Source organism: Strigops habroptila, chromosome 1 (genome assembly GCF_004027225.2).
Source record: "Strigops habroptila isolate Jane chromosome 1, bStrHab1.2.pri, whole genome shotgun sequence".
In the NCBI taxonomy this organism is placed as follows: Eukaryota; Metazoa; Chordata; class Aves; order Psittaciformes; family Psittacidae; genus Strigops; species Strigops habroptila.
The window spans coordinates 45,082,911-45,109,201 of NC_044277.2; the positions used below are offsets into that span (position 1 = coordinate 45,082,911).

Genomic DNA, 26,291 nt, shown 5'->3' on the forward strand with positions numbered 1-26,291 from the left:
CAATGCTGGACGTTTGCGGCCTCTGCACAGTTTGGGCCTGGAGCAAGCAGCCCAGCTTCCTCTCAGCTTCCCTGGCATCTTTTAGCTCTCCAACAGCCTCCCGCAGCTCAGCCGCCTGCTGCAGGAGGACCTCCACCAGGGCGCACCGAGTGCAGCCCTGCCCATTGTGCACCCTCGCCTTAAGAGACCAGTCGAGGCACTTTCTACACTCCGAGGTCTGCGCCGCAGCCTCCCCTCTCATCGGCTCCGTCTGGGTGCCTACGCTGGCCACCGCCGGGGCAGAGCTCCCAGAGCGGGCCCTGGTCCTGAGGCGAGTGCTCACCGCCCCGCTCGCTGCCTGCTCGCCCTGCCTGCGCCAACTGCCGCGCCACGCCCCTGGTCGCTCGCGCTCCCTGGGATGGGTTTTTATCCACTGAGGGCTGGTGCCCTCACCCCTGGCGCCGCCCCCTGTGAGTCAGCTGCTCGCGCCAGCTGAGCTGCCGGCTCCCGGGCAAGTCCTCTCGAGGGCTTGAGGCTCCCTCGGTCGCTCTTGCCGCTCTGAACTGAGGCTTCTGGACGGTGTGCTTCCCCCCGCTTCGGTGTTAAAGGCATCCTCTCTGGAGATACTCACCTCGGCAATTGATCGTTAGTGGTCGATGATGACCCTTTTGAATCTGCCACCGTCACTCCTGGCGCTGCCCCCCAGATATCTCTTCGTAGCTTTATTTTTATCTTTGATGGTGTCTGAAGCTGGAAGAAATTTAATTATCCCTCTTTCTTTCCTTCCTAATTTCTAATAATAAAATAAAATTAGTGATTAAGGCCACAGAAGAGTTGCTGAAATTCATAATCAACCTCATCCTATCTCAGCTGAAGAAAACATGTTTTGTTTTTTAACCATCCTCACCAATGCAATGCCTGAACAATCCTACATTTCTGGCTATACTGAATATATGTTATAATTAGAAAAAACAGATAAAGATGACAGAATACATAGAATTTACAATACATGTTGTATTGTCATATGGCTATTGGGTATGCTGGTGCGGGCCGTGGACAGCCTATTCGCAGAGCAGAATTGACACCCCACGGCTGGGTGTCAGTGCCTGAGCTCATCTCAGAATACTGGCAGAGGGTGAAGCACACCACCTGGGAGCTTAACACAGTAAGCAGGGTATTTATTGCCTTGGGTAGGCATGCAAATACATTCCCTTGTATCTCAACTTCTCCAGAGCTTTGAATCTTAATTCTGGATTTCAAAGAGACATCTTTTCCACAGCTTTATAACCCTCCAGAGAATGGCTGCTTGCATTTTCCTTTACATGAGAACAGAAGTAATTTATTTATACTAATATATGGCTGACAAAATATCTCAGGAGGATGGCTCTGTTGCTCTTCCTGTTAAAACTTTGCCACTTGGTAAACAGGTGTTTACAGGTTTTTGGGCCAAGGAGAAGATATGGAAAAATAAACACGAATCTGTAAACAGTAGTACAGTCATTCAGTTAGAATAAGTCCAAATTCTGATTTTTATTCTAAAATATGCAGAGAAGTAAATGGTATGTAGCAGCACGCACACTTATTTGCAGAGAACTAGAAGGTGAATGCATTTGTGAATTTGCTGCTGTTTTCCATCACATCCCAAGCGTGTCAGTGACATAAATTCCCTGTTTGATAGATGCATATGAGCAACTACAGTGATGAAATATATACAGAAAGAGCAAAATAGTGCCATTAAGAAAGGGTTTCTTATACCGTAATACAAAAGCACACTACCTCAGCAAAGCCACTAACCTTTAAAGAGGAACAGGAATATACTGTTTCTCTTCACCTTGCCTGGAGAGAATACTATAATTCACACCATCAGTTTTCAGTCTATAATTAGCCTTTGTGTTTCTGAACAGTGTATCAGGGATTGCTACTGCTATCATATGCAGTCACAGGAGGATAAGAGAAAAACATTCTCAGCTTCCTAAGCATTCTCGATTTTCTTCCTGCAAAGTCTAAGGAAAATGGAGTCCCAAAGAAATTAAATGAAAACTGTAAAAGAAAATCAACTTCTACATTTAGTTTACATTTCCTACTGCTATTGTTTCTTAAGCAATCCCTAGTGACTACTACATTAGCATGGATTTGCTACTAATATGAAATATATCATAGAAAGCTGGTTACAAAGTTTGTAACAAACCCTTTTTTTTTCTCCTATTTTATGGCATACCTATTCTCAGATGTCCTTGCCTCTGGAAATATGTTTAGAAGGCTTTGTTAATATAGTCCAAGGGGTACATTAAAAAGTGAACCAACAGAATTCAGGAAAAGATTGTATCTCGACATTAAACACACTCTTCCTATATAAATCTGAGTTGGTTAAAATAAAAAAAAAAGGTAGTTATTTCCTGTTATAAAGACAATTTTCATTTGTTAAAGAAAAAATTCCAAATTACAGTAATTATCTAGTAAAGGTATACCAAATAACCCAAGACTTTGGCAATATTTTCACGGTTATTACCTAAGAATGAGATTTATCAGGCATTTTCTTTGATGCATCATCATAAAAGATTTTCAGCTTGAAGCATACATCCTTGCTATATCCTAATGACAGCTTTGCTTTACAAACAACAGACTTGAAAGTTTCGGCATACTACAATGCGGTTTTTATCAACGCAGTTTTTATTAGTGTCACTTTTAGTCTGGTTTTCACATAAACAAACACCTTTTTAACAAGAAAGTTAATGTTAGCTGGTAATGTCAGTACTAAGTAGGCAGATTTTTAATAAACTGAAGTTCATATACACTGACATGCTAACGTAAGCGGTTTCAACCTCTTGAACCTACAACGCAATCTAGAATCAAAAAAGGTTGCGTATAAAATCTGTAGTGAAGCCCTGAAGCTCTTTTTCTGGCTTTTTGGTTTCAGTTTTCTGGGTTTTTATCTGACACAATCGAGACTGTGTATTAAACTATGATATCAAAGAGCAACTATTTTATATAAAAGTGATTGAAAACAACTCTTGTTTGGTGTCAAGAAGTCTTTGTCTTATCAAATTTATTTCAGACAGACAGGAGCCAAAAATAAATGCTATATTTTAATCAGTAAGTGCTACAAATCAGCTGATTAAAAAGTGCAACAAGAATACTTATAGGGATTTATAACCAATTCATGTCTCTAAAAGCCTTTGGCTGGGACAGATAATTACAGTAAGAGTTGGTGAAGGTCAGACTTAGTACAGTTCATGGCACCATTTTAAATTTTCTTAAAAGTAATTATGTCACATCATATACAAGAGAATTTGATTGTCCTATGAATTACTAAGGCTTCAAGGAGTCTCTGAGCCTGGAACTTTAGATTTTAGGCTTTAAGACTTTGAGGCGTGGTGGAAACAAAGAAATTCCAAATGTCTTTTAACAAGTTTAGAAAGAAGTTTCTAGCTATTGAGACAAAGTTTTTAATAACTTTAAAAGATGTTTTTAATTTTTTTGCCACATAAGCTTCTAGATGCATTTTTAAGACCTCTGTCTAAATCTACTCTAGAAGTTTTGCTCTTTTTAGAAAGACAAATTGGACAATTGTCAGAAAAGCTTTTGTGCTGTAAATCACAAACTTTGCGCCTTGCTATAACTATACAAATAATGATATATTAGCTGGTTGGTTTTTTTTAATTGAATGTTTCAGGATGTCTTTAATCAGCATGAAGTCATTCTCGCTTCCCTATAATGTACAGTATGTGTTCTGCTCTTTTTGCTTTCCCAAGTGATATTGGCAGTAATTTCTGTGTTTGTTTTGTTTTGTTGTTGTTGTTTTTCCACAGAACAATCAAAACCATATTTAATTGAAACATAACAAAATCTATGAAGGCTGCCTGCCACCCCCACATAAAAGCTTTTAAGTGAGACTAGTTTTTCCAAAGATTCTCTTATTTATCTATTTAAATGAAAAATGTTTTTAGACATAAACATATTTAGACAGCCCTTGTGTTTACTTACCAGTGCAATAGTTGTACTTTTGTGGTAGAGTTATTGGACTTTTTCATATTTCTGAACACGCATGTAAACTGAAGTGTAACACATAGCAGTCAAGGGCATCATAAACAGATATTGTACATAGAAGCATATAACATCCATCTCAGTCCCTGGGATTTAGACTTTGACTTTGTGACAATGCATATGTAATCTCTAAAGTTCAGTATCACCTGCCATCAGAATTGAAAATGCAGCATGGCATTTGTCCTCTAGTCACACATCACACTATGTCATAATGATCTGATTCACTGCTATCACACACCTGATCAATGCAGGTATAACTGAGAAACAGTGAAAGCCACTGTTTGTAAAGAGAACTCATTTGACCTTGTAACACTTCAAGACAGTACCATAAACGCTGATGTTTAGGAATACAGACAATACTGCAAACCCCTGTTTAAGTCTTTAATATTGAGATACATATTCTGTAGAATTTCCGGTATCCCACAGCAGTGATTCATACCCAATTCAAGGACTCATTATTTGGTTTCTCCTTTGTCAAGTGCCACTGACAGCTTCAATGGCTCTTAAAAAGTAGCAAACAAGTCAGTGAATGTTGACTCCTGGAACAAAAGGCTGTTCCCTTTTTAACTCTGAAATGGTGCCATAAAAATTAGAACAGGAAATAAAGGCCAATCTATCATCAGTATTCAAATGAATCATACATTTATTAAAATTTTAAGGTACTGGCCCCTAAGTCCTTATTCTGTATTCATACAGAGGCACAATTTCAGAAGCAGCCCTGAGAGGGCTGTAGAAGGAAATAGCATCCCTTTTGCTGTCTCCTGTGCAGAGCAGTCAAATGTCATACTTTCAGAAAATATCTAGATATATGAATTCCAGAGTTTTGCAATGGATTTGTCCACTTTGTCTGCTTGAGAAAGTCTCTCCAAATTAGAGCACAAATTTTTACAGGAACTCAACTCTTTGTTTGGGATTTAATAATTAAAATCTTTTAGGTCTCATGCTTCACTTGAACTCTTTTTTTCTTTTGTTGTCAAAAGAAAACATTCTTCATGGTAAGCTCCTAATAAAACACATTTTGATTATTCATCTTGGTAATATGTAGGTATTTTTTAACATTATGCATGTTAAATGTGGAATCAAAAGAATTATAACTTTGTTTATGACCCTACACTGTTTATATTTGCCAGATCTTCTTAAAGAAAAATCTGTCAAAAATTACCTGCTCTGCTACAATCTGCAGACTCAACTGAATTTTACCAGAAGCTGAGTATGCTCAATAAAGGAAGAAAACACTCAATCTTTTTCAAAATTAAGCTTTGGATATGTATGTTTAAGTTCTTAATGCACTTCCATGAAAATCAGTGTTTTTCTCTCTCTTTCATTTTCAAAAGATTCTCTCTTCACTGTTCACCAGAGCTAAATTATGCACTAGCAATTTCAGCATAATCAAAAGGATTCTGAAGAAAGAAAAGTGCCCCCTTTTAAACTGTCATTGTTACCAACAATGGGGTACTCAGACTGCAAAAATTAGATTGCAGCACTTTAAAATGATCACCTGTTCTTTTCCAAAAGTACACTAGAGAACAACGAATGGACAAGCAAATCTGAATGCAGATTTTGAATAACCTGAAGTATGATAGAGTTCATATGTAAAGTTAAGGCTCAAACTTAAGGAAAATGGAATTGGCTGCAAAATTCACATCTGACTTTAGGTGGCACTTTTCAGGGACATTTAGATTCTAAAGTTTAGTCTTGGCAGCAGGCTGACACTATTGCAAGAATTCTAAGCTGATAATCTAATGTTATATGGACACTACTTACTTCCTAGTAGAAACAGAAACGTGTTTAAAGGATAAATAAAAAAGTCACTCTCCTCCCAACATAAATTAAATACTTGTTTAAGAAGATGTTAAAGAAAAAATGAAATATAATAGGAAACACTCAGAATACTTTAAAATTATTGCTAGTCTCTGCCTATATTCACACAATTCTGTAAACATGTTATTGCAGTTCAAGGATTTGTTTGATGCTACCTAAATGTTTTCATGTCCCACACAATGTCATTTAATGGAGCAGGTGATGTGAGAGACCTGATGCTTGTGTATAATAAACAATAGTTAGGGAGTAATGGCTTCCTTTGCTTCTGTTTATCCTGGTGGCATTCAGGCAGTTATACTTTTATTACCTCTATCTGCATTCCCCGACGGGCACTTTTAGTTAGGGAATACTGTACTCAAAAACAGAGAAGGAAAAATAGAGAGAGACTTGCACAATTCTTTATTCAAAGAATATGATTTCTCAAAAATGTTTAAATTTTCATTGTCTGAAATTAATATATAGTACTTTTACCTAGAGAAGCAAGCAAAATAAGCACTACATGACCCTTTCAGCACAAAAGTGAATTATGTAAGTTAGTTAACACTTTCTGTAATTTCCAAATTTTATTTTCCCTTTTTTAACCTCAAGTTCCAGATACCAGCATAAGAGACTTGCTTTGAGTTATCACACATGTTTTCCTAAAGGGTTAATTTCAATAGGCAAAAAATGTGAAGGCACTTCAGAAAGGAAAAAAAAAAAAAAATCCCGTGTTCTGATAAAAGACTAATTTAGGAAGGGTTAGGCTTTGGGCTACAGCTTCATTATATGACTTCAAACTCATTGTGTCAGTGTCACTGATCTTTCGCATTTTGAGCTAAAGTAAATGCTTTTTTTTTTTTCTTGTTCAAGCATTTCAGTGACCACAAGACCTCTGATCAGCTTTAGAGCACCCTTTTCCCACCTGTATGCCTGTTAAAACTGAAAAGTGTCAGAGATTTCCAATGTATTTTTATTTAGGGAGAAATTCAGACCAAATAGTGATTCTAGCTTCATATTTCCTCTATCTATTTGAAAGTGGCCAATGAAAATATTCAGTGCTAAATACCTATAGAGCAATCAAGATTGTGGTAAGTGAAAATGTGAATATCTGCATTTGTCATCCTGAGGTGGTCAATATAATGCACAATAGTCTTTCCTTGTTATGAAAATATCCAACATATGGCAGATTGCAATTATTTTTCCCATTCAAATCAGGTTTTTATTGTTTTTCCTATTTGTAATCCTCAGTGCAGAACCAGCTTTTCACCTTCCCACCATTTAAAACATCTTTATGGAAGAAGCAGTAGAATATTTACCAGGTCCATGTCTGAAGCACTGCAGATGACAGATGAACTATTGTACGTATGTAGCTAATGTTAGTATTGTAATTCCTATGGACCATGAAATTCATTATATATTTATCACAGGAAGTGTACTTGGATTTGAGGTACCTTCTAAAGAACTGAAATAACATTGCACTTATTGTTTTCCTTAGTTTTTTAATGACTTTCAAGTGTTCTGAACTCTGACAGTTAAAAATGTACAATATCTATAGCTAATCAAGAAATAAAAAGGACTGGATGCCACAGACTGACATAGGAGCAGAGAACTCATTGGGACCAGCTGGAATATTGAGTCCATTTCTCTGCAGAAACCATAACACATCTATTTTTAAAAGAGGATCTCAGACCATCTATTCCACAAGAGCAAGGAACCTACTTGTGACTCAAGAGGGAATAAAATGATGTTGAGATTAAGATCATTAGAATGAAAAAATCATTCAAATGAAAAGTTGTCAGTGATGTAAGGAGAATTATTCTTTTGCTTTTGTAAAAGAGCTGTGTGTTAAAGAACACTGACCAAAAAAGCAAGAAATAAAACAGTATGGGCAAACTCAAAATCTGGTTGTAGCAAGGTGGCTGCTGGTCTCTTTTCTCAAGTAACTACTGGTAGGAAGAGATGAAATGGCCTCAAATTGCACCAGGGGAGGTTTAGATTGAATATTAAGAAAAATTTCTTCACCAAAAAGGTTATCAAGCATTGGAACAGGCTGCCCAGGGAAGTGGTGGAGTTACCATCCCTGGAGGTATTTAAAAGATGTATAGATATGGTGCTTAGGGACATGGTTTAGTGGCGGACTTGACAGTACTGAGTTAACAGTTGGACTTGATGACCTTAAAGGTCTTTTCTAACACAAATGATTCTATGATTCTATGACACAATTACACAGAAGTGTATCATCTGCCTCATTAATGAGAGACAAGAATGGATTGTTGGGTTTTTGAGGATGGTGAATCAGATGATCTTAAGGTCCTTTCCAACCCTATTCTATGATTCTATGATTCTATGAAGTATGCAGTTTAAAGGGTGAAATTAACTTCAGAGCTAGTAAGTGAGGGCTTTATTTGTTTGATTGGGGTTTGTTTGGTTTTTTTTTTAGTTTTGTTTGTTGGTGGATGCTTTTTTAACAATGGAACAGTACTGTCCACACAGTGCAGTTAATACAGGAGATATAACAATTCTGTTTGGAATTTGGTGTTATCTAATATGTTTCCCAGGGACTAAGAAAGTTATTAAGGTAAATAAAAATGACAGCAGAGTCTTTTACAACCCAACTGCAAATGCCTTGTTCATAGAATTATGAAAGATGAATCAACCAGTCTGAAATAAAAACATTTCAGTGCTCATCTGTGGACTGATGTTGCTATTACAAGTAGTTTCTAGAAAATTTTTAACTGCAACATAGCAATTTTATAAAGCCAACTGCAGAACAATTTATACATGATATATACCTCAATTTTTGCAAAACATTTGTCAGGTGACACGTCAATCACAGCATACTAGTCAGTGTTCAGAAGGAGGAACTGAATCTTCATATCTCGAAACACCACAAAGAAAGAACAAAGGAAGATGGATGGGGGAAAATAAAAGGATAGGGATGAAATTATGCAATGAATTATTTTTCTTTATTTCATTCTCTGTCTCCTTTGTTTCTTCTTTTTTCATGTTCCTTTCTGTGTCCCTTGTTTTTTTCCTTCATCTTGCTGTTGTATTTTTTATTAATAACATACTATTATTGTGCCTGAATCTTTCCAAGTTCGTTCAGGGGGCTGTTTCTCATAGCAAATAAAAGATAAAAGCTAGCTGTGTTACACATTTCTTCTCTGATTTCTTTCATGTTTGGACTTCCTTTAGAAAATATTAATAATAATGTTAGACGAACATCTCCATCTTGTCTATTCTTTGTCTCATTTTCATGTTTTTCTCTGACTTCAGAGATTCAGAAGTCCAAATTGATTTCTTGGCTTTTTAAAGACTGCATTTAGCTCTCTGGTCATGAATCAATTTTAATTTAAAACAATGATTTTTTTGATATTGCTTTCAACTGCAAAATGTTAAGAGACTTTGAAGACTTAGGGTGGCAAAATGTGACCCCACAGAGTACAGGTTCTCGTCTATCGCATGTTAAACAGAATCTTTTGGAAATGTCATGTAGCACCAAATCATTATCACAAAAAACCTGTTGTTAATACTGAAAACGGGAGAAAAAAGTGAGAGTCTCTGAGATTTCTGATTCAAGCTTTAAAAGGAAAGTAAGATATCAAATCATAGACATGAAAACAATTCACATTAAAACAATAAATATTATAAAAGCTCTATACCCCTTAACTGTGACCAAAGCTAGATAAAGTGACTAGTGGAGTTTTACAGGGAAAAAAAACCTCAGTGGCAGAGGAGGTGATGCTCTTGACATAATAGATTAATTTCTTATTAATATACATCTGCATGATGCATATGAATTTACAGAATATCTCAGGTGTTAAATTCAGAAGCTTTGGACTCACAATTTTATCACAAGCCCAATTTGTGTAGTGATTCTTAGTGTATGAGGTAGCTTCAAGGCAGAATTTTGCTTTAGTATCGCCTTTCAATAGTTAATCACCTTATGCATTGAGAAGGTAGATTTTTTTTTTTTTATCCATAGAGTATAGAGAATACAGATTATGGGAACACATTCTGACATGGATTTAATATGAACTTGTATTAGTTAATTCTGAAATTAAGGTCTCTCAGTTTGCTTGCAACCTTTACTTGTACTGGTGCTATAGCAAAATGCTATGCAACAGGCTGCCCTGTCCATGTAAACCAAGGCAAAATGATAGAAAGTTTTGGCATCTGATATCAATGTCAAGTGAGTTTTTAATTGGTAAAATATACAGTAATGCTATGCTCTTTTGATTGCTTAAGCCTAGAGTTACAGATCTGTTTGTGTCAGGACACACATTTGTTTTTTGTCCATGGTGCTTTTGTTTCCCAATTTCTATCCTACATTTCTGTCACTCCAATCTGTTATCTCTGAAAACTTTTCTGACATTTTTGAAATATGTCATCATGAAGTATGTCAGATTCAGCACTTCTTTTAACATTCCTGATGTCTCTTTTTATTTTTCAGATCTGGCTCAGTATTCCCTAAAATATTTTCTCATATGTATGAATTCGTTTTTGATGGCTTACTTTTCTCCCTTCCTGTTGTAAATATTTCAGAGTTAGTACATGTAGCTACTTCAGGTACTCACAGAACTGTACAAGGTACATGATTATGAGTTTCTAAAATAGAATTATATGCCAGGCCACTGTTGCTTAGTCTTATGGTGTTACTACATTGTTCCAGATGTAAATATGATAATCTTACAATTTCATTCAAAGCAGAATTTTGTAACTTTGAAACACCCACTACTGCATAACACCAATTTCTTTAATGACTGATGGTGATTGCTTTTCTACAGCTGTGCCTTGAATGCTCTGTCCCAGTACTTGCTTTTCATCTGTTGTATGCCGGCTTCTGAGATCCCAAACCCACTCAGTTTCTGCAGCCTACTGCAGCAGCCACTCCTAATATCTATCCTTCACAAACTCTGTAGGCTCCATGGCAGTAACCAAACCATTCATTTCTACTGCTTTGCTTTCTTTAGCCTAGACTCTGTTGAAGTCCCTCTTATTGCAGGTGGCTTCCTTCCCCTGCCACTGTGCCATGGTCTCTACTGACAATGCCTCCATGCATGGTACTATTGTTCTCAGTTAAAAAACAACAAAACCCCATTTTGCTAATATCTGAGTTTGGATGATACTTCTGTCTTTTCACCAATGCTACATCATGCATTAAATGAGCTTGTTGGTGTCAGCTGAGGTCTCTGTGTTAATGACAGCTGCAGAGAAATCTGGACCTCTCTTTGCAGCAGGAGACAAATAACTAGTTTCATGGAAACCCGCCTCCTGAAAAACTCCAGTCACTCAAAGTTAGATCTCTGTGTATAGGTAAAGAAAACTTACCCTTAAAGCTAAAAGTCTCAGTTCTCCATGTAATAAATGGAGGTAGATGCCTCCTAATTGAAGTGCTCTGAGGTGCCCTTTGGAGATGCTTACTTTTATTCTTTAGATATATAATGAGCCTAGGCAATTAACTGAGGCTCTCAAATTAGATGTCTAATGTAGACACTGTACGAAAAATCCTCTTCCCCTAGTTACAACAGAACATTGCAATCTGTAGGTCTAATGAAAGTCTTTGGAAGAGGCCCCAGCTGGAAAGAAAAATAACATCTTTAAAGAGCTTCAACTTTATATTCACACTACAGTTTTTTTCTTTCTTAAAAATACTTCAGGCAGTGAATTTCCAGCTAATTTGAAATTCTGTATAGTTGACTACCTATGAATCACTAGTATATACATATTCTATAAGATACCATTTATGTCTGTATAGAAATTCATCTTTTTGAAGGTTGTTCTTCTTTGCTAATGCTCTAAATGATTCCTATTTACAAGTAAGAGGATCCTTATATTTGTATCTGGAGGCTAAAGTATGCCTAACATGCTTATTCTATCTTGACCTAGATTTAGGAAAAAAAAAACAAACCTCAAATCTTTTCCCATTAACAATGCCAGTTATAGAACAATCCTATTATAATGCATCATGAAGCACTACAGGTTTTTTCTCTGATGACTGTAATTTATGCATCTACCAAGTTAAATACACGGAAAAGGCATATACTGCTGTAATTCACATGGGAGGTTTGCCAGGCTGCTCTGTGGAGGATATTGTAGGTCAATGATACATTGGTTCAGAGGACAGTCATTTACTACACTCATCACTTCTGCCACCATCTAACCACATGTCTTAAATGCATGATAAATACAGCTTCTGGTTGGGCTTGATCACCACACTTTAAACGCTGTAAATAGTTTTCTTGTAGCTTGTTTTAAATCATGAGCAAGAAGTAATGACAGGAATTTTAGAGATGGGGAATGGTAAAACTAGGAATTTAACCTAATAAGATATTCAAATCAAGATAATTTACATTCTTTAAGAATTTTATATTTTGATTAGTAGCAAATACTAATGAACTCCAAGAAATCAAAATTGACCTGTAGACATATTTATACTTCACATATATATATACACCTCTTAAAAGCTTTGCGATATTATGCCACCATAGTCAGCTCTGCACACTGTCTATATTTAAGCCCCAAAAGACACTTGCTTTGTTAATGAATTAATGCTCTTACAAATCTAGTTCTGCCTTTTAAACCACTACTTAAGCAGAGAAAAAGAATGTAGGATTCTATTGTTTCGCTTTTACTCAGTGTTTTGCCTGTCATAGTAAGTAAATTTAATCTGCATTATTAGTAACTGCCAACAGCGTACTTTGAGCAGAAGGCAAATACAGCAGGTGGTATAAAAAGACGAGATGGCTGAAAGCAAAAAAGCAAAACAAATGATTGCCAGGAACTGCTAATGTAGTTATGCATAAATTTGAGACAAATTCAAATGCATGAAAAGCTTTCACTGAAGGTGAATACTTGACAGAAAAGGAGATAAAATGACCAATTCTTGTTATAAGACCATTTGTCAGAAAGCTTAAGTGCTAAAAACCTTTTATAATCTTCTAATTGCTTTAATGCAACTTTGATAAACTTAACCTGTCAGACATTTTGAACCTCCTAAGTGATGGCTCATCAGACAATGAACTTGTGGCAGAGACCGCTGTTGTTTTGTTTACTAACACACAAAGTAGTTGACCCTTTCAGTTTACTATACTTTTCAGTGGTCAGCATTTAAGCTTTTAAAATGTACTTGCAGGTAATTAACAACCACATGACATCTTGTGTGACAGTTAAAGGTATTAGAGAATACACTCTCAGAAGACTTATGAAGAGTGATAAAATTCATGCTGGCTGACTATTTTATATTTCATAATCATCTGGTTTTCAGCAACACATCAAAAAAGGGTATGCAGACAATTAGAACTTTGCCAAAGAGACAAAGTCTGTCAGCTTCTTTGTTTTTTCTTCCATTTCTGATGATGTGTGCAGACTAGGAGAAATATGCCAAGCCCTTTGACAGTTCCCAAGATCCTGGAGGGCAGTCTGCCTGGAGCCTGGCGCAGAATTTCACACTTCCCAAATCTCACTTATTCATCATGCCGGATAGTCAACTTTTGGCACTCAACAGAAATACCTTCAAAATAATTGGGGGGTGGGAGAGGGGGAGGGAAGGTTGAATATAGCTTGACCTCAAAATATTAGGCGGCTGCTGCTAAACAGAATTTTAAATTCTTAAAATTTATCTAATCCCAGTGGAACAATATCTCTGTCTCTCGTAAAACTCTGGAATGACTTGGTCCAACTTTGTTAAAAATTCAAACAACTGCAAAAACATATCTTGGATTCAAATTCAGAAACATGCTAACAGAAGCTGAAGAAACAAGAATTTCTTTCTTCCCAAGTGTTCTCTCATACGTGTATTTTACCTACTTAACAGATATATATATATGTACCTTAAAGGCTTAGTGATACCTGGATTGACTACTGGATGATTTTGTGCTATCCGCATGATATGTATCCCCTTTATTCATTTATTTACTGAAGTCTTCATACATTTAGCACATAAAAATGACAGAGAAAAAGGGGTTCGGACAAGCAGGAATGACAGCCCTCCACAATACATCAGGATCCACACAGATAAAATGGGTCCTGTGAGGAAATTCCATCACCAATGAGATAAAGAACAGACAAACAGGGGTTTCTTACAGTCAAACCCCTGTATTTATTTCACCTGACTGGTGTGACAAGGGTGTCAAGTGGTCCTTGGTAATGCAGGGCAGTAAGGCTCACTTTAGAAAGGCTCTAGCTGTAAACTTCAGCTCCACTGGATCTCTAACACCAGTTACTCGACCTGCCACTGGTGCCAGTGGGATCCAGAGCAGCCATTAGCAGCATAGCTGGGACAACGCCAGGATCTTTTGGAGCTGCGAAACTTCTAAGGAAAGGAGTTACAGAAGAACTCCACAGGAGCTCCACAACACACAGGGAAGTTAGCATTCAGATACTGCAATGCAATTAAGGCAACTGGGGCACAATATTTCATGTTGTTTAGAACAAAATCCTAGCTAAATTCAGTCCTTGGCTATGCTTTCCATAGCTTTTTTCTCCTTTTGACAGTTCTACAGGACAGATGGTCTCAGAGCTCTGATACTACTAGACAGAACTCTGGAGAGAATTATGTTTTTTTATTTGTGATGTCTAAATTACAGTTGTGAATTTCCAAAGTTACAATTAATAATTACGTTTAAGTAAGCTGAATAGCTTTGTTTGAGGACTGAAAAAGAAAAGCTTTCATCCTTACTAGACTTCTAAAATCAACTTAAAGTTTATCTTCAAGAGTTTTAACTATGTTGGAGGAACTATTACCTTCCTGCTTTTTAAACAAGAATTTTGCTGTATTTCTTATGAGAAAGTGTTTTTTACTTTTACAATCAACTATTCATGAATGCATAGGTGAATGTGGGGATATACAACAGTCACATGAGAGGTATGCCGCCATTCCCAGTTGCATCTGAGTCACAAGTAAGAAAATCCTGCTCTTGTTAATATGTTCCTCCACTTTTAAAAGTTTAATTATTTTGGATCTGTATAACTGGAAAAAAGTAAAATAAAATAACCATTCTATGAGCTTCCTAACACTGTCAGTCCTGTTAGGGCTGTTATGCCTTGCAGCACAAATTTTATGGAATAGTATCAATCTCTTGTACTACAGAAAAACAAAAAAGAAACACTCCTTTGCTGCAAATTAAAGCCATAGAACTTGAAAGGAAAATAAAAGGAAACAAACTGCCACATTTCCTTTTGTTTTCATTAATAAAAAGGTATTTCTGTTTGATGACCTACATATGTATGTATTTTCCTATACAGCTTACTGTTAAATTGTAAGATTCTCTGTTGTAAGTGGACAGTGAAGGAAAGAAAAAGAGGCTTGATTTTACTTTTTTTTTTAACAGGATTAAGAGTTTTATGACTATTAGCAAAGGCTGTACCTTAGCAAAAAGTACCCCTGATAGAATCTAACCTTACAGTTTACACCTTAAATTCTCCTTGTTTCTATGAAGAATGACTCCTATGCAAACAGGTCTGATAATAATTACACATGATAGTGTATAATGGAATGGGAAGGACTCATTTTTCTTTAAAGCAGCAGGTATGCCTCCTTCCTCTCACAGTGTCAAACCTAGATGGAGATAGTGATCAAACGTGGTGTGACAATTTCCTCAATGTCTCCCTGTGGGAGCTATTAAAATTCTACTTATGCACAAAAAAAGTCTTGAGTGCCTAGCCTGGTAAAAATGATATGTCATCGTCTAGGAAATGTGGAATTCAATCTTGACAAAAAATAGAAAACATATTTCATAGACAGTTTTGAATTTTGTTTTTTCACTGAATTTTTTTTCTTTTCTTTTCATTTTTTTTTTTTTTTTTTTTTTTTCTGTCAACAGCTTTCTATTAGTTAGTTGAAAGTGATGGGTAAATGAGCTCTCCAGGGTCTCAGCCCGGAGTTCCCTCTTTGTTACAACATCATATAGACATGTACAGTTCTAAAGCCATCAAGGCCAATTCATTTCCAAAAAGCACAAGAGAAAGTTAAATGGTGGGAGAGTGACTAAAAGAAGTGTGACATTGCCCAGGACACCCAGGACCAACTCGCCAGAACAATAAAAATTATTGCAACTCAGATTCCATACTTGCTGTAGTCAGCTGGAGTCTTTATTTGATAAGGTTGTATCAAACTGCTTTGAATTTTTTTGATGAAAGAGTATTCATGAAAGGTTTTTAATGAACAGCAGTTATTGAGAGTTTGCTTAAATGGTCTTTTCTCAATTCTTAGTAGTAACGAAAGAGTTATGTCATATCCTACAAAGAACATTTTATTAGAATACAATAAATATATTTAAGCCATCAGGATTACCTATATTAAACAACAAGAGGAACTCAACAAGAATCACAATATCAAGGAACTTAAGCAAGAGATTAATGAATGATATTGTGCATTGTCCCAGGCTAAGTGTCCCAACCCTGCCTTAAGGCTGTGAAGGTAAGCCTGAATTCAAACATGCGCTGACTGACACAAATAACTTATGAGATGAAGGAGACTGGGCGCTTGTCTTTGCTGTGGGTAGAAGGCAGAACCTTCCTCCCTTATCTGACCTGTCCCTGTATACCAGTCTGGTATTGGAGAATGAAGAGCACGTGAGTAACAGGCAGGATCCAGGAGAAGCCAGCCATGCAAAGCTGATCCAACCACCCAACCATCTTAGAACCAGTGCCACCAGAAAAGCACATAAGGTATTAGTAATTAAAGATTCCTTGATGAGAGGCACCAAAGCATCCATTTGCCACCCAGACAATTTCATAGAGACTGCATATGAAATTTCTCTAAAGAAGTTTGCTGCTTACCGGAAGCTCATATTCATGATGTTACTGAGAGGCTGCCAAGCCTGGTGAACCCAACAAATGGTCATCCGCTACTAGTATTGCATATAGGGTCTAATGACACTATGATGAAGCAACTTTAAACCATCAAAAGAGACCACATGTCTCTTGGAGCAATAAATGGCTCCATGTTCAACAGGAAACCAGTAACAAGTGTTGTCCTTCAAGGGTCTGTGCTGGGACCAACATCACTCAATATCTTCATCAACAACGTAGTGGAATTGAGTGCACCAGCAAGATTTTGGATGATACCAAGTTGAGTGATACAGTTGATTTGCTTGACAGAATAGATGCCATCCGGAGGGACCTTGAAAGCTCTGAAGAGTGGGCCCAAGGTGCTGCACCTGGGTTGTGGCATTTCTCAGTGTCAATACAAACTAGGGGATGAATGGATTGAGACCAGCCCTGTGGAAATGAACTTAGGGATACTGGTGGATTAAAAATTGAATATGGGCTAGCAATGTGGTCCAGAAAGTCAAGTGTGTCCTGGGCTGCATAAAAAGAAGTGTGGCCAGCAGATGGAGGAGATGATTCTCCCCCTCTGCTCTGTTCTCATGAAACTCTACCTAGAGTACTGTGTTCAGCTCTGGGGGTCCTCAGTACAGACTGGGTCTAGAGGAGGGCTACAAAAATGATCAGGGGGCTGGAACACTCTCCTATGGAGAAAGGCTGAGAGTAGGGCTTGTTCAGCCTGGACAAGAGAAGGCTCCAGAGAGACCTTATTGAGGCCTTTCAACATATAAAGGGGGCTTAAAAGAAAGATGTAGAGAAGCTTTTTACCAGGGCATGTAATGACAGGTCAAGGAACAGCAATTTTAAACTGAAAGAGGGTAGATTTAGATTAGATATAAGGAACAATTTTTTCATGATGAAGGTGGTGAGATACTGACACAGGTTGTCCAGAGAAGCTGTGGCTGCCCCATTCCTGGCAGTGTTCAAGGCCAAGTTGGATGGGGCTTTGAGCAACCTTATCTGGTGAAAGCTGTCCCTATCCATGGCAGGGGGGTAGGAATCAGGTGATCTTTGAGGGTCCAATCCAAACCATTCTATGATTCTCTGATTCATTTTAAGACTTATGATGATGTTAATCATGCTGATGGTATTACATATTTTATTGTCACATTGATGCTTTCAAAGCTGCATCATTTATGCATTTTATTTTTGCATTTAACATGATTTAGAAAAAAATGGTTTACTGAAATGACAGCTGCCTGTGAACAGCATGGCACTTTTTAGCAAGAAGTGATTCCAAGACCACCATATATTTTTTAGAATATAAATAAAGCAGTTCATTTTGAAGGTTTACTTGTTAGCTTAGTAGGATATATACATAAATATTAAAATGCAAAACTGTACTTGACACTTTGATCCTGAACATGGCATGCTACTGTAATGAAACAAGTCTTTCTCAACATTACATGCAACAGCAGGTACTTTTTTTAGGTTATTCCTTATAGTAGTCTTTTCTGTGTGAAGAATACTAGTGGTACTCACTGCCATTGTGAAAGTTTTGGAAACACTGTCATGCTTCTGACAAATCTATAAGAAGTGAAGGCTTCTGATATTTTCCTGGTGTTCTCAAAACCAACTACAAAATAGATTTATATATAAAATCTACATTAACCACTGTATAAGGATGACTTCTCATAGGCATCCTCTATGAGTGTGGCTAGTTTAGAAATGCTATTTAAAGTATCTCTGTTAAAAATCTATCTGCAGTTGTTTGCTGTCGACTTTCTGTTTTCTCTAACTATTTGCAATCCTTGAAAATGCTATAAGGTTCTTAATTGTTAGTATACCTTTTTTTCATAATAAGTACAACTATAAATTTGATATTACAATTATTTTTGTCTTGGAATTTTATTACTTTTAATTAAGGTATTTCAGGCAAAAAACTTGTAAACCCATCATTCACACATATTTATTCGTGAAGCTGTATAAATAAATCATCTTTCATGCCACTGCATAGGACGTTTTTTTAGTCTTGCATTTGGTAGGCCACACATGGCTTTTTCAGCAGCACAGCTTTCTAATCCTGTGAGAGTATCCAAGGAATTCACTCAAATCTCACCTGCAAGCCTCATAAGAGCTTTCTGAATTTTAGTATGAATTCTCAAATCGTTCCAGGATTGAGAAGTCTACTTTGTATTAATCCACACTTAATCAACATATCATTAAAATATGCTATGATTATGTCTGATAGAAGCAATAGCTACAGTAGCTCACTGCCTAAAGTATTTTAAACCAGGTGGGTTTACATATATCACAAGTTCACTTGCCAAACTTACGGATTTGCTGAACTCCTAGGCCAATTAACCTATAAAATAGCAAAATATCACAAGACTACTATGAGAAAGATTTTTATTTTTATTTAAAAAGTGAAAGTAAGTTAGGATTTATTAAAGCTAATTACATCCCCAAGTACGAATGCGCTATCTCCAGTCCATAATGTTTGTCACAGAAGCCTAAATGACATATTAGCAGTCAAACAAAATTTCTGAAGTTGAGATTTCAAATATCATTAGACCTACTTTTATGACCTTGTGTTAAGCATTCATTATGCTATTTAACTAAGGCTTAGCAATCAAATAATCTCATTGATCTAAGGAAAAAATTATGTAAATATTTATGAACATAAATGGGATTATGCATTGAAATATTTTGGAACAAATGTTGCACATTTAAAAATTTTATCGTTATCAGGGTTCTCTAAAATGCTCTAAATATTGCTGTAGCCATTTCTTCAGTAATGCTGCAATTGAAATCAAAACAGGTATCTAGCTTCATTTCTATTCATTTATCGATAGCTTGAGATGATTCTGGAACATCACTAATTTGCAAAATCTTTGCATAGGTTCTGGCTGAAATATCAAGAGGAATATATATGTCTAAGGATTCTGTAATTTTAACTGAAATGGAACTTATTTTGGAGATAATTTCTTTAGCTTCTTAGTGTCAGTTCTGTATAGTTAACTAACTTTTATATCTATTTGACATTTCCTACTTTAAAATAGCTTGTTTTACCTTCTAACTAGCCACAAATATTCAACTCAACTCCATAAATTCCTTCCTCTTTCTTGTGCTGTATATCAAATTTAAACACGTATGACTTTTTACTTTTCTCTCTTTTGCGTCTAAGAACTCTAAGAATTTTGAAAAAATTAAAGTAAGCTAATGCCACTTAATATTGTGTTAAATCTTTTTAGTAGCAGAGAAACTAATGTAGACATAAGGTGAATTTCCCATGACCTATTTATATCACTAACAAAATATGGATTAAAGCCAAGCTTTTTATTTTATATTGTACAACTTAATCATAGATCATCTTTAAAAAGGATTCTTAGTCTTGTTGATCATTGGTTTTTCTCATTGCTTTCTACGGCTGGCCACTGGACAGTCTATCTCTTTTGCTACGTAACATCTGGAGAACTCCCAGTACAAAAAAGAAGTTAGGGGAGAAGGTCAGGAGGTCTACCCATATCAGTTAACAAGGACAGGCTTTTTCCCTGTCATAATCCTAATTGGAGTGCGTATGAATTTTTACATGAAGGACATACAATGGAATTTCCTAAGTGTTTTGCTTCTATTTGGTGCAGTCACAAATTATGAAAATAGTGGAAAGGGTGAGAATGTAGATCACTGATCATTTACTACTGCACAGGCTTTCCAACACTGATCACAGCTGGATCATTAAGACAACACAAGGAGATAGACTACTAGTGATATCACTTTTAGAAAAGATTATTCCTAAAGTCCAAGTTAAAAAATCCCCAACAAACAAAAAAACCAAAACCCACAGAAACCACCCCAAAACAAAACAAAAACCCCTCTAAATTTAGTGTTTGGATGACAATTTAAAAAATGAAGTTAGCATTATCATTTTCCAATATTTATTTTCTAATGCTGATACTAAAGGCAAATGTCATAACTGAAATCAAAACAAACATGGTTTTTCATTTTTCTTCTGTCTGAGATCATTATGGAGGATAAGCAATAGAAATATTTCCTTACTAACTCTGAATTATTGTATGAAATACACAAAGTTTCTAGATTCAGATGACATATAGCGCTCACTGGTTCCACAAGTCCATTGTGTATAAAATTAAATGGTATTTACATGTTTCTTTAAATTTGTGGCAATTCAATATGAATTTCTATTCCTTATTTAAAATAAATAATATAAAATGAGAAAAAGTATATATATAGAGAAGTTTTAATATTTTTATGCTTTTCATTATTTTCTATTTCTATATCATGTAATTTCTCACAGCGATATCCTCAGCTTTCAGGCTATCTTTATGAAAAAATATTTCCAATTGGCTAATATTTGTCATCCATAAGAGATTTGAAAGATAGGTCTCAGCTATCCTTTTCAGTTCTTTCTCCATCTTCTAATATGTTGAAATTTATTTTTGTTTCAAGACAAGATGAAGAACTGACATTTTAACCCACATAAGGGAAAAATTCCGTATTTTCATTAGGAGCCAGATACTTTTTAATAAGACAGTTTGTAGTGCAGAAATATTCAATATAATAGAGATAACCAAAAATATTAATACAATTGGTGCTGATATAATTAAAAAGTTAAGTAAAAAAATTCAAACAAATATTCATCTGATGTGAAAATACTGCATTTATTTTTAGAGGAATCCCTCCGAAATAATTTTGTGGAGATTGAAGTCTCTTCTTAAAACACAAAGATTTCCATAAACCTGGATTTTTTATTTTCTGTGAAATATTTTCAATCACCTCTGGAAAGTACCTCCTCTTGTTGTTCTAGTGGATATACCCTTTGTGTGATACTGTTTTCTGGACTCCAAACAAGAACCTGGGAACACTCTCCCAGCTCTCTACAAAACCAGATTCCATGCCAAGAAAATGTAATCTCCATTCCTTTTGAAGAAACATATTTTCCAGTTTAGCAATCTGAGGTGCTTTTTTAATATATTTTTTCACTGCCTACTGGGATGCTGTCAATCGAAGAAAGTGCTGATTAGGGTATTTTGAACACAGTTATATGATGCCGATATATTCATATTCATGTTAAAAAAATATCATCCGTAAAACTTTAAAAATTTAGGGATTCCTTAAAATAAAGAATATCACTATATGTAATACATATATGCGATACTGCAAGGAATATGTGATGTACTAGGCTTTAATTGTTTTTTCAGCATTTGCAATAGCAATCCAATTTGTTTTATAAAAGAACAATGATTATTTTTATATCCCAGGTGATATAGCCCTTTAAACTCATCTCTATCAATATCTGAGACTCAAGAATTTAGGTAAAAGTGTCATAGGCATCCCCACTTTTCCTGCTAACCTGGGGTGAAGATTTTAGAATCCGTTCTCCTCTAGGACAAAACAATTATTTCTTTCTGACATAAATTCCCAACAAGCCCTTTCTGTCCTCAGCTGTATGTAACAACATTGTGCTTATGCTAATTTGATGCTGTGGGATTATAACCCCCTACTGATGCAACAAATTTTAAAGTGTTAACAAAATTACTATAAGCACTGCAAAAAATGTAAAATGAAAGGTTGCTGTTTTCCAAATATGCCATTCTTGAAAGTATGCTGTGGAATTCTTGGTGTGTGCATTCATCTAATAGCAACTTATTTTCAAGATAATTATGCAATTTAATAAAAGAAACTCTGCAGGAATATAAAAATTGCTGTTCACCCTATTATATGGAAACAGTTAGAAGTTGCTTTTGTTTTCTTAAACAACTGAGGTTTACAGAGATTTTCCTACTTAAACTTTGCAAAGCCTGTGTTCACCCCTAAGGGGACTTACAGGCAGCTTAATGCTGACTTTGTTAGAAAATTAAGATACTCCAGGGACAAGACAATAAAATAAAGTTAATCTTTCCTCTGCTCCAAAGAATTTCTTCCCAATAATTCACTGACACACCCCCAAATCCATTTACAACACCTTGGACTTTTTTAAATTACAAACACTTGTCTTGATTTAGATGGAAATAATAAAACAGTGTAATTATTTTCCCCCTTTTACCCTTATAATGAAATATATATCGTGTTAAAAGCATATAATACTGTATGCAATAAGCTAAAGGATGATCAAGTCACACTCCATCTTATCCAGAAACAGGTTATCTTTAGGTAAAAACAATCTATGAAAACATGAATTTTGATGATATTTTTTTCTTCTTTTCTTAAAAATTGTAAAAATTGCACAGTGAAATTGCACTCTGAAAAGCACAGAGAAATGTGGTGTTTCATTTTCTGCAGCAAATTGTACATTTGGGGGTTTTCCCCATTTATTCTGGTACATGCTCTTAGGGAAGAAGTAAACAGATAAATGGAGGTGCAATCCAAAGGGAATTGCAGGAGGAGCATTTTTATTTTGTCTGCACAGTTCAGTTAGCTTCATTTTGTTTATTATTGCCTTGATGTTTATTACTTGCATTCTCCTGGCTCTTATCTTCTAATAGTAATCAAGACCTCTTCATACTGTCTCTAAAAGCTTATTAGAATAATAGATCAACAAAAGGGATTTATATATATGGATTTCACAAAGGTAACCTTTCATGATTCTCTAATAAAAATTAAAGTAATTTTGTTTTTAATTATGAAATATGTAACCTCATTTTAGACTTCTGTAGCATGAAATTATTGAAGCTGACACTTGAATTGCATTTACCCATGGATTGATGAGCTCTGAGAGTTAAGTATGGGCAACTATCAAAGTATAGGCATCTTCCCAGGTTCTTCATACCTAATTACTACAAGTAGGAAGTTTCCTCTAGAGAGGGACCACTCTTATTCTGTATCTGACAGGTAGAAATTAGTTGCCTAATGGAATGGAATATTTCTGCAAATTGAAGGAATTAAGTAAGCTTTTTTAATTTAAGCTCCTTTTAAATTAGATTTTAATTTGGATTCAAATGTGAGGCTGGTCGCATAAAACAGTTTATTTTGGATGACTTCCAATAATTTTGTATCGTCTTTTGCCTATATATCATGTCTATTGTCTTTTAGTTAATATTGACAAACACTGTGACTGATGATGAAGTACTCAACTAGCTGCATACGATATCATGGAGTAAGTACTGCTGAAGTGACAAAGCCATCACAGGTGAAAGAGGGAAAAATGAATAAGCCTAATTTTCCTATTTCCGTGGATTTTTTTCTTTACAAGGTTAAAATAACATATAAAATTAACATATATAATATGATCGTCTGAAAAAATAAATTCCTGAACAAGTAATGTCTTTGTCAATTCCCTTTGCTTTTGAAGCAGATTCCTGAGTTGTATATGGTGCTGGAAAAGCTCATGACTCTACTGAGATATAATCTCTTTTAAAAAGAGATGTTGAAGCAGAACTGGTATTATTGATTTAATTTCAAATAATTGGAAAGCAAAACATCAATAAACCATCAGTTTTATTTATGGTTTTCTCTCTTATGCACTTTATTTTTCTTTTCTTTCTAAATTATTTTCCCATTTACTCATCCTGAAAAGTAAAGCTTCTAAATTTATTTTTTTTTTAATATGTTAGCTTCTGACAACAACCTTAAAGAGAAGGAGAAGAACTTGCATGTGACCTAAAAAGTTTCTTTATTTCTTTCCTTTTGGGCATTTATTTCTATATCCACAGGAAGAACTGACAAGAACAATATTTTTAAATATTCAGTTCTGTCATAATCCTCTACTGAGTGCTGAGCACAGTAATATGTCATTTGTGCTTTCCTGTCTTATTATAGCCTCTTCCAGGGAGCTTTCCCCCCTTATGTATCTTTTCTGATCTCAATATATTAAAAAAAACCCCTTCTCACCTGTGAGATGTGAAGATGAAAGGAGGCTGCATTACACCCAGAATGGCTAGAGGAGGAACGTCTTTCAATGACATTTTTCTACACAGATTTTGTGGAGATAGCAACATTTGTGACCAACTCCGTTAACAGTATTTAAGGAATTGAAAGGTCTGGCTTGTTCCTTAAAACAACTGTTTAACTTGGTTAGAAAATAACGCATTGGTTGCTGTAAAACAGCAGAGACTATACTATAAAGGTAACTCCTCATACTATAAAGCACCTTGACTTTTTTCTAACTTACTTTTTCATGGCCGGAATACAGAGAAAAAGAATCACCTTCACGTTATTAAAAGCATCTGAACAATACCTCTTTTAACTCCAGTCTTCTAAGCTTTAAAGCTATGTCATCTAAAGGGCTGTTTCATATCCTAGCCTAGTTCAGGCTAGGAAAATACACTTATGTTTGGTTGCTTTGTTTCTTGTAGACACTATAGACCAAGCAAATGAAATAAGCAGGACAGCTGCATTTGCACACAAACTCAGAATTGTCATTCAATCACTGTAATGATACCAGATATCCCAGGAAACTGTTGGAATATACAGCTATCGCTAACTGTGCATTTCTGTTTATAACTACATATTTTCAAACACAGAGTTCAGAATGGGAAAATCAACAGAAAACTTTGTAAACTCCCCTAAGGCTTTAACCATTAAATGGGGTCTTCTTGTACAGCAATAATTTCCAGAAATTTCTTTCATGAAGTAGCCTGCAAAATAAGCACAATACATAGGAATATATCTGCCTATTTTACTCTGGGAATGCAGGAGTCTCTTGAGAGCAGAAAGTGAAAAATATAAAAAGAAAAAGAAAACAGAATAAAAAATTAGATCCAGTGGGATATTTTCAGGCACATAATCTAATATGAATTTGTGCCAAGACTGATAGACTGCATGTCCTTGACACAGGGAAAAGATTAATCTTTGGTTTTCCAAACATCATAAAGTAAACAGAAAGGTTTCTTCAGAATCCTTAATGAGAAAAAATTAACCAGCTCAAGTGCTGGAAGAGAATGAACTATCCAACAATTATTTCGCAAAAGGCAGATAAATGTTTAACAGTGGCAGCTCCTGATGGCAGAGAAAGAGGAAGCATATACTTTGTGAAAGAATAAGTACAGTTTCATGACTTAAGCAGGCAGAATTAGAGGAGGAGAGTATGAAAAGATCTTTGAAGTCATAAGGCTACAACAGTTGGGGGAAAGCAATGGAAATAATTATTGGCAGGTCTGTAATTCACTGTATATCAAATGCAATATTGCACAGAATCATACAGAACAGTTACAGTTGGCAGGGACCTTAGACCCCATCTAGTTCCAACCCCCCTGCCATGAGCAGGGACACCTTCCACTAGACGAGGTTGCTCAAAGTCCTGTCCAACTTGGCCTTAAACACTTCCAGGGATGGGGCAGCCACTTCTCTGGGCAACCTGTTCCAGTCTTCCTTTTTTCCTCTTTTTAAAAATGGGGTTCTATTTCCCTTTCCTGTTTTACAGTCAGCAGGAACTTCACCAGACTGCCGCTACTTCTCAAATATGATAGATAATGGCTTGGGTTATATAATAGCCAATGATTTGGGTTGTATAGTACCCAGTGATAATAATGGCTTGGGATATATAATCTTCTGTGCTAACTGGGGATGGCTTTAAACAGTAAACCAGGTGAATCATCTGTCACCCAGCCTAGTCCTTCAACTGTCTTCCAGACTTAAAAATCTGACAGCTCTTTGAAAAAAAAGCTAAGAATAGTGATTTTGCCAGAGGGAAAACAGGAGATTGTGTGATGGAGTGATAACGTATAGAGATTTAACCC

At 35.8% G+C, this 26,291-nt stretch overlaps 1 long non-coding RNA gene across 1 annotated transcript; it reads right to left on the reverse strand.

Annotated features, from left to right (window-relative positions):
• Positions 1-119: 119 nt before the first annotated feature.
• On the reverse strand, positions 120-25,860 carry LOC115614497. The gene is made up of 4 exons (XR_003993742.1): positions 25,766-25,860; positions 10,780-10,786; positions 10,397-10,404; positions 120-130 (listed from the first exon to the last, which is right to left on the reverse strand). It is a non-coding gene; the product is annotated as an uncharacterized LOC115614497 (long non-coding RNA).
• Between the last annotated feature and the right edge of the window lie 431 nt (positions 25,861-26,291).